Raw genomic sequence first — 6,000 nt, 5'->3', positions numbered from 1 at the left:
CACCCAGGCACCCCAACCACACTAATTTTTAGCTTGAATCTTTTCAATACAGATATTACAATCATTCACTGTGGCTCAAGAAAAAGAGAGAAAAATCTGTAAAACACTGAAGAAAACTTTAGTTCAAGTAATAATGCTTTCTAGTGAATCCTACAAAACAAATTCATTCTGATATATTCCTAAGATGACTTTTCTGAGTAGAATTATTGAATACAAAGCCAATGAATGTTGGAAAACTCTTACCAAAAAAGATTATTAGAGTTTGAGTGTCTATGGTAGATTGACTGCACCATTGTCCTCAGTTGTCAGACTTCTTTGCATCTACACTCTCTGATACTGTCCTTCCATACTGATTCTAGACTGGGCCATGTGTCCTACTTCAGCCAGTGAGATAGTAGCAAATTGGACAAAGTGCTTGCACATTTCTGCTTGCTCTCTTGGAACCCTCCATTTCAACGAGCACAAGCCCAGGTAGCCTGCTGGAGGATGAAGCCATGTAAAGCATAGCTGAATTGTTCTAGTTAACCTCTTAACCTGCTGACTCCCAGCCTACCCGCCAGCTGACTCTCTAGATACATATGCAGTCCTTGCCCTAATACAACAAAGCCTGGCCCAGTTCAGCCAAGGTGCCTAACCAGTCCTGTATGTGAGAGGAATGATAATCGGCTATTGTCTTAAGCCACTAAGCTTTGGAGTGGCTTGTTACTGATAATGGATGAAGCAATCATTAACTGCTACAGTGCCTGAATTCGAGCTATTCTTTTATGTCGTATTAGAAAATAGGACCAAGAGTTGGTAAAGTCATTTCTTGAGCTTGGTACTATCAGTAGGTAATATTTCCTACTTTTATTCTCAATGGGAGTAGGGAGGGATTCAATTAGTTCATCCAAAAGCAATATTGAATATTAAGAAATGAGTAAAAAAGAGGGGCACCTGGGTAGCTCAGCTGATTAGGCATCCAACTCTTGGTTTCAGCTCAGGTCATGATCTCTCGGTTTCCTGAGTTTGAGCCCTACCTCGGCCTCGGCAGCTTAGAACCTGCTTGGGATTCTCTCTCTCCCTCTCTCTCTGTCCCCCAACTCACACTATCTCTATCTCTCTCAAAATAAATAAAAATTAACTTAAAAATAAAAGAAGGGGCACCTGGGTGGCTCTGTCGGTTAAGCGTCCAACTTCGGCTCGGGTCATGATCTCACGGCTCGTGAGTTGGAGCCCCGCGTCAGGCTCTGTGCTGACAGCTCAGAGCCTGGGGCCTGTTTCGGATTCTGTGTCTCCCTCTCTCTCTGACCTTCCCCCATTCATGCTCTGTCTCTCTCTGTCTCAAAAATAAATAAACGTAAAAAAAATTTTTTTAAAGGGGCGCCTGGGTGGCGTAGTTGGTTAAGCGTCCGACTTCAGCCAGGTCACGATCTCGTGGTCCATGAGTTCGAGCCCCACATCGGGCTCTGGGCTGATGGCTCAGAGCCTGGAGCCTGTTTCCGATTCTGTGTCTCCCTCTCTCTCTGTCCCTCCCCCGTTCATGCTCTGTCTCTCTCTGTCCCAAAAATAAATAAACGTTGGAAAAAAAAAATTTTTTTTTTTAATTTTTTTAAAGAAAAGAAAAAGAAATGAGTAAAAAGAAAAGAGGTTCTCATACATCGCTGCTTCACTCATCTTTAGATAATTGTTTAATTGATCAGGAAACTGTTCTTCCAAACCCAGATCTCTACATTGGTAATTAAGATGCAAATTCTATGGAAGATTCAGGACTGGGTCCAAGGTTGTACAGTTTAGACTACAACTGGTTCCTATCCTCAAAGCCAAATACTGAGTAAGGATCAATAAGAGATGTGAATGATCTTATCTTGTTCTTGAAAGATTTCTGCATAAAATATACAGAAAGGAAAAATAATTTACTGTGGAATGGCCTTGCCATAAGCCTGTTCCTTCCATAGAATATTGGTCTGAGAAATCCAGATTTGCAATTTGTCATGAGAAACTAGCTAAAAAATTTTTTAAAGAAACACTAATCTAAAAAAAAAAGAAAGAAACAGTAATCTGATAAATCCATAATTAGGAAGGAGTAGAGGATTTATCTTTTTTTTAAAGTTGGGGGTGGAAGGGTGGGACATACTATATTCTTGGTCCATCTGAGCAAAGTTACAGGGGCATCCGGGTGGCTCAGTAACTTAAGCGTCCAACTCTTGGTTTCGACTGAGGTCATGATCTCATGTTTCATGAGACCGAACCCTGCGTCTGGCTCTGAGATGACAGCTTGGAGCCTGTTTGGGATTCTCTCTCTCCCTCTCTCTCTCCCTGCCCCTTCCCTACTTGTATGCTTTCCCTCTCTCTCTTAAATAAATAAACATTTTTTTAAAATAACAACGTTACAAAGGCCAATCATCAGCAGACTGTAAACTATTTTAAGAACAGAAAACCTTCACCAGAGAACTCATTAATTTGATCTTTTAAATCAGCAAGACTATGAAAAGGAATGTTTTCTGAATATACTGGAGAGAGCAATTTATTTCAAACTATAAATTTGAGAAAAGGAGGACTTGGTCTCTTGCATCATTTGTTATTGGATCTTCTTCAATTATCCACACCAGGTTCATCTCAAAATCTCTCCTGACTCAGCTCCAACTGCCACGTCTGAGCCAGCCACAAGAAATTAAGTTTAACAAAACAATAATTTTTTTAAATCAAGGGTAAAAATTGGATTTGGCAAGATCCTGAGTGACTTCTGAATTTCATTTGCTATATTAGATCACAAGGCTGGCCATGACTGCTTTTAGCTAAAAATCACATACACAGGAATTTCTCAATCAACATCCCATGTGAGAAACAGAAACCATTCCAGGTATTCTAAGCAGAAAGGCTTTAATACAAGGAATCAGATGCTTCAAACAACCGTGAGAGGATTGGCCTCTGGGAACCAATTCCAGATGTCACAGAACTGACTCAGCCTTAGGAGCTATATTTTCTAAATGATGGGAAAGTTGGGAATCAGGAAACACCACTGGATTGATGGACTGAGACCAAGAGCATCCCCACTACAGCTCTAATGCAGAGAGCAAGAGGCCAGGATGAGGAAGCTGTCACCCCACCACACATTTTGCATGAAGAGTAACTATGGAATCTTGATGCCAAAAATGCCACCCATCATGACTCTTGTCTGCTAAAGGACACACCAAGGACTTGTGAAAATAAACCGGGTTTCCTTGCCACCTTCCAGCCTCATATGAATGTGTCTAACTGCCGGGGACTCATTTACATCCAGAATCGTAACTGAGAGGGAATCTGGGAAATACAGTTGGCTTCCTGGCCTCTGCAACACAGGCCAGTCTCGCATGTCTATTGGGAAGCTATGGCAATAACTCCTAGTTTTTCTAAAAGAGGGACTGATGAGCACAGTTTTATTTTATCAACAATCTCTTCGTAAAAGCCAAAGGCAAACTTCTCTCCCAGTCCCCCGAGACAGAGGTTTCATCAATCTCCCGAGATCCAAAGCATCACCGATAGAATTTAAACATGTCTTGCTCCATTTCAAATTTCTCATCCCCATAACCTAACCAGTGTAATCCTGGCTAGGTACAAATTGGCCCAGGGACAACTAAGCCATCATTTAAAGTAAGGGGAAATGATCAGGTTCATAGCATCCAAGATCTCCATTCTCAGAATGGTAATAATCAGGGAGTGATTAACTATCGCACATTTCATTTCTTTATACTCTGCTTTGGATCCAGAAAGACTTTAGGGGAGCCATTAACTACAGCACTGCCTTGGACAGATTGACTGGCCTGCTTATGAAACTCTAAATTTGGATCACATGCACACCCCATTTTGGAACAAAACAGCCATAAAGCATCCTTTACACTAAAGTTAACAGATGATCCCAGCCCCTGGTCACCATTAAGTATGCCAGCAGTTGTTGCTGAGGCCAAGGCAGCCATAGAGGCTTATAGTATCTTTGACTTGAGAATTCAAAAGAACCAGAAGGCTTTTCTTTAGATAGCAATTAACTGAACCAACCAGATGTTCTCTTTTGGGATGTTTAAATATGAGACACACAGATACCCACCTGAGGAGGGCAGAGAAGCTAAGGGACACATAGAGGAAAGGAAACAAGCTGAAGTTAAGATGTAGAGAGAACAAAAAGTTAAAGGAGGTGAAGAAAGCAGATGCCACCTTGGTAGAAGCCATAAGAACAGAGATAAACTAAGGTATAAAAATAGTAACTCAGAGACACCCAACATGTAGCAGTATACATGGAAAGTCATCCGACTCTGGGACAGATGTACAATTTCTTACTTTTTTATAATCCTTAATAGACACCACCCTCGGGTGGTTGGGGGGTCTCAGTTGGTTAAGCATCTTGATTTCTACTCGGGTCATGATCTCGCCGTCATGAGATCCAGTCCTGTGTCAGGCTCTGTGCTGACAGCCTGGAGCCTACTTGGGATTCTCCCTCTCCCTCTCTTCCTGCCCCTCCCCCACTTGCTCTCTAAATAAATAAATAGATAGATAAATAAATAAACAAACATTGAAAAAAAACACAAAAACATCACCCTCCAAAGTGGTCTTGGCATGTAGATTTTCTTTCCCACAACCTCAGAAGCCTAACTCCTATAATAACCCTTCCCAGAATAGAGGGAAATGACTTCTCCAGGTTTATGCCTTGTGTTCCTGTTTAGAATGAGTAGCCTCTGTTTGAAAATGAAGTTGGTGGGAAATTTGCCATTCAACATCTCCTTGGGGGCCCCAGAGAAACGGCTCATGGGAAATTAAATCTGTCTTTTGATGTTTTGAGGTTTGAGGAATGTCTCCATCTGTTCTTTCACAGACCAGGTGTTTAAATGGTTCTTCCTGCTAGGGGATTCATAGAGTAAATGAACGTCCAAAGATGACAGAAATGTAGCCCAACACCCAGAAGACGGTGGGAAGTCTGCTAAGGGCAATATGTGCATTGAGGGGAATCTCATCTGATTTATCAGAGAAATTAATCAAGACAAAAAGTTTCTATAAGAATGGAGAATGCTACAGACTGAATTGTACCTCCCTCATAATTCATAGGTTGAAGCTCTAGCTCCCAATGTAACTATATTCGGAGATAAGCCTACGAGGAGGTAATTAAGGTTAAATGAGGTCAACAGGGTGGTGCCCTGATACAATAAGATCGATGTCCTCATAAGAAGGGACATCAAGGATCTAGCATACAGCAGGATGACAGCCACCTACAAGCCAAGAAAGAGTCCTCAGGATAAAACCTGCCTTGCCTGCACCTTGATCTTAGACTTCCCTGCCTCAAGAACTGTGAGAAAATAAATTTCTTTGGCTTAAGCTGCCCAGTCTGTGGTTATATTGTTATAGCAGCCTGAGCTGACTAAGAGAGAGCATGGGAGCAATATCCCTGTGCCTCCTGTAAGTTTGAAAAACGTGAGCATAAGTAGCACCTCCTTGTCTCTGTGAAAGTTTTTCCCCCCTCAACTAGGAAAAGAGGGACCTAAAACCTTGGATTTAAGGCTTCCTTCCTTCAAATGACGAATAGTGTGAGAACACATATAGTAAGTTTACTTAGAAGTTTTTAAAATAAGGGCTTAAGGTCCTAATTATGCCACCTGCTAACAGAGGAATTTTATTCATTGGAAGGGAAACAACATCCAGCTAATAGAGAAGAGACATATTGGTCATGGTGTGGGGATTGGTGTCAGCAACAGCTGCCTCTGCCTGTGATGGTGCAGCATCGATCCAGCCCCGCTTCTGATTCCAAACATGGCCTCCCCCACAGCAATTGGATCAAAGGAAATGCACAGGCTCTCTGAACCAATAAACCATTCCTGCTGCTGAGCTCATGGGAGATTTAATCATCTGGAGAGGATCTCCTTTGACTGTCACTAGATAAAGTGTCAGGAGTGACAACTGAAACCATCTCAACCCACACAGTGTGACGTCCACATTAGCATGACTTTACTAGTCCCGATGTCTTCATCAACATAACTATTCCAGGAAACACTGACCCAG

Source organism: Prionailurus viverrinus, chromosome C2 (assembly GCF_022837055.1).
Source record: "Prionailurus viverrinus isolate Anna chromosome C2, UM_Priviv_1.0, whole genome shotgun sequence".
NCBI lineage: Eukaryota > Metazoa > Chordata > Mammalia > Carnivora > Felidae > Prionailurus > Prionailurus viverrinus.
The sequence above is the reverse complement of the archived record's forward strand: the minus strand, read 5'-3'. Positions refer to the sequence as shown.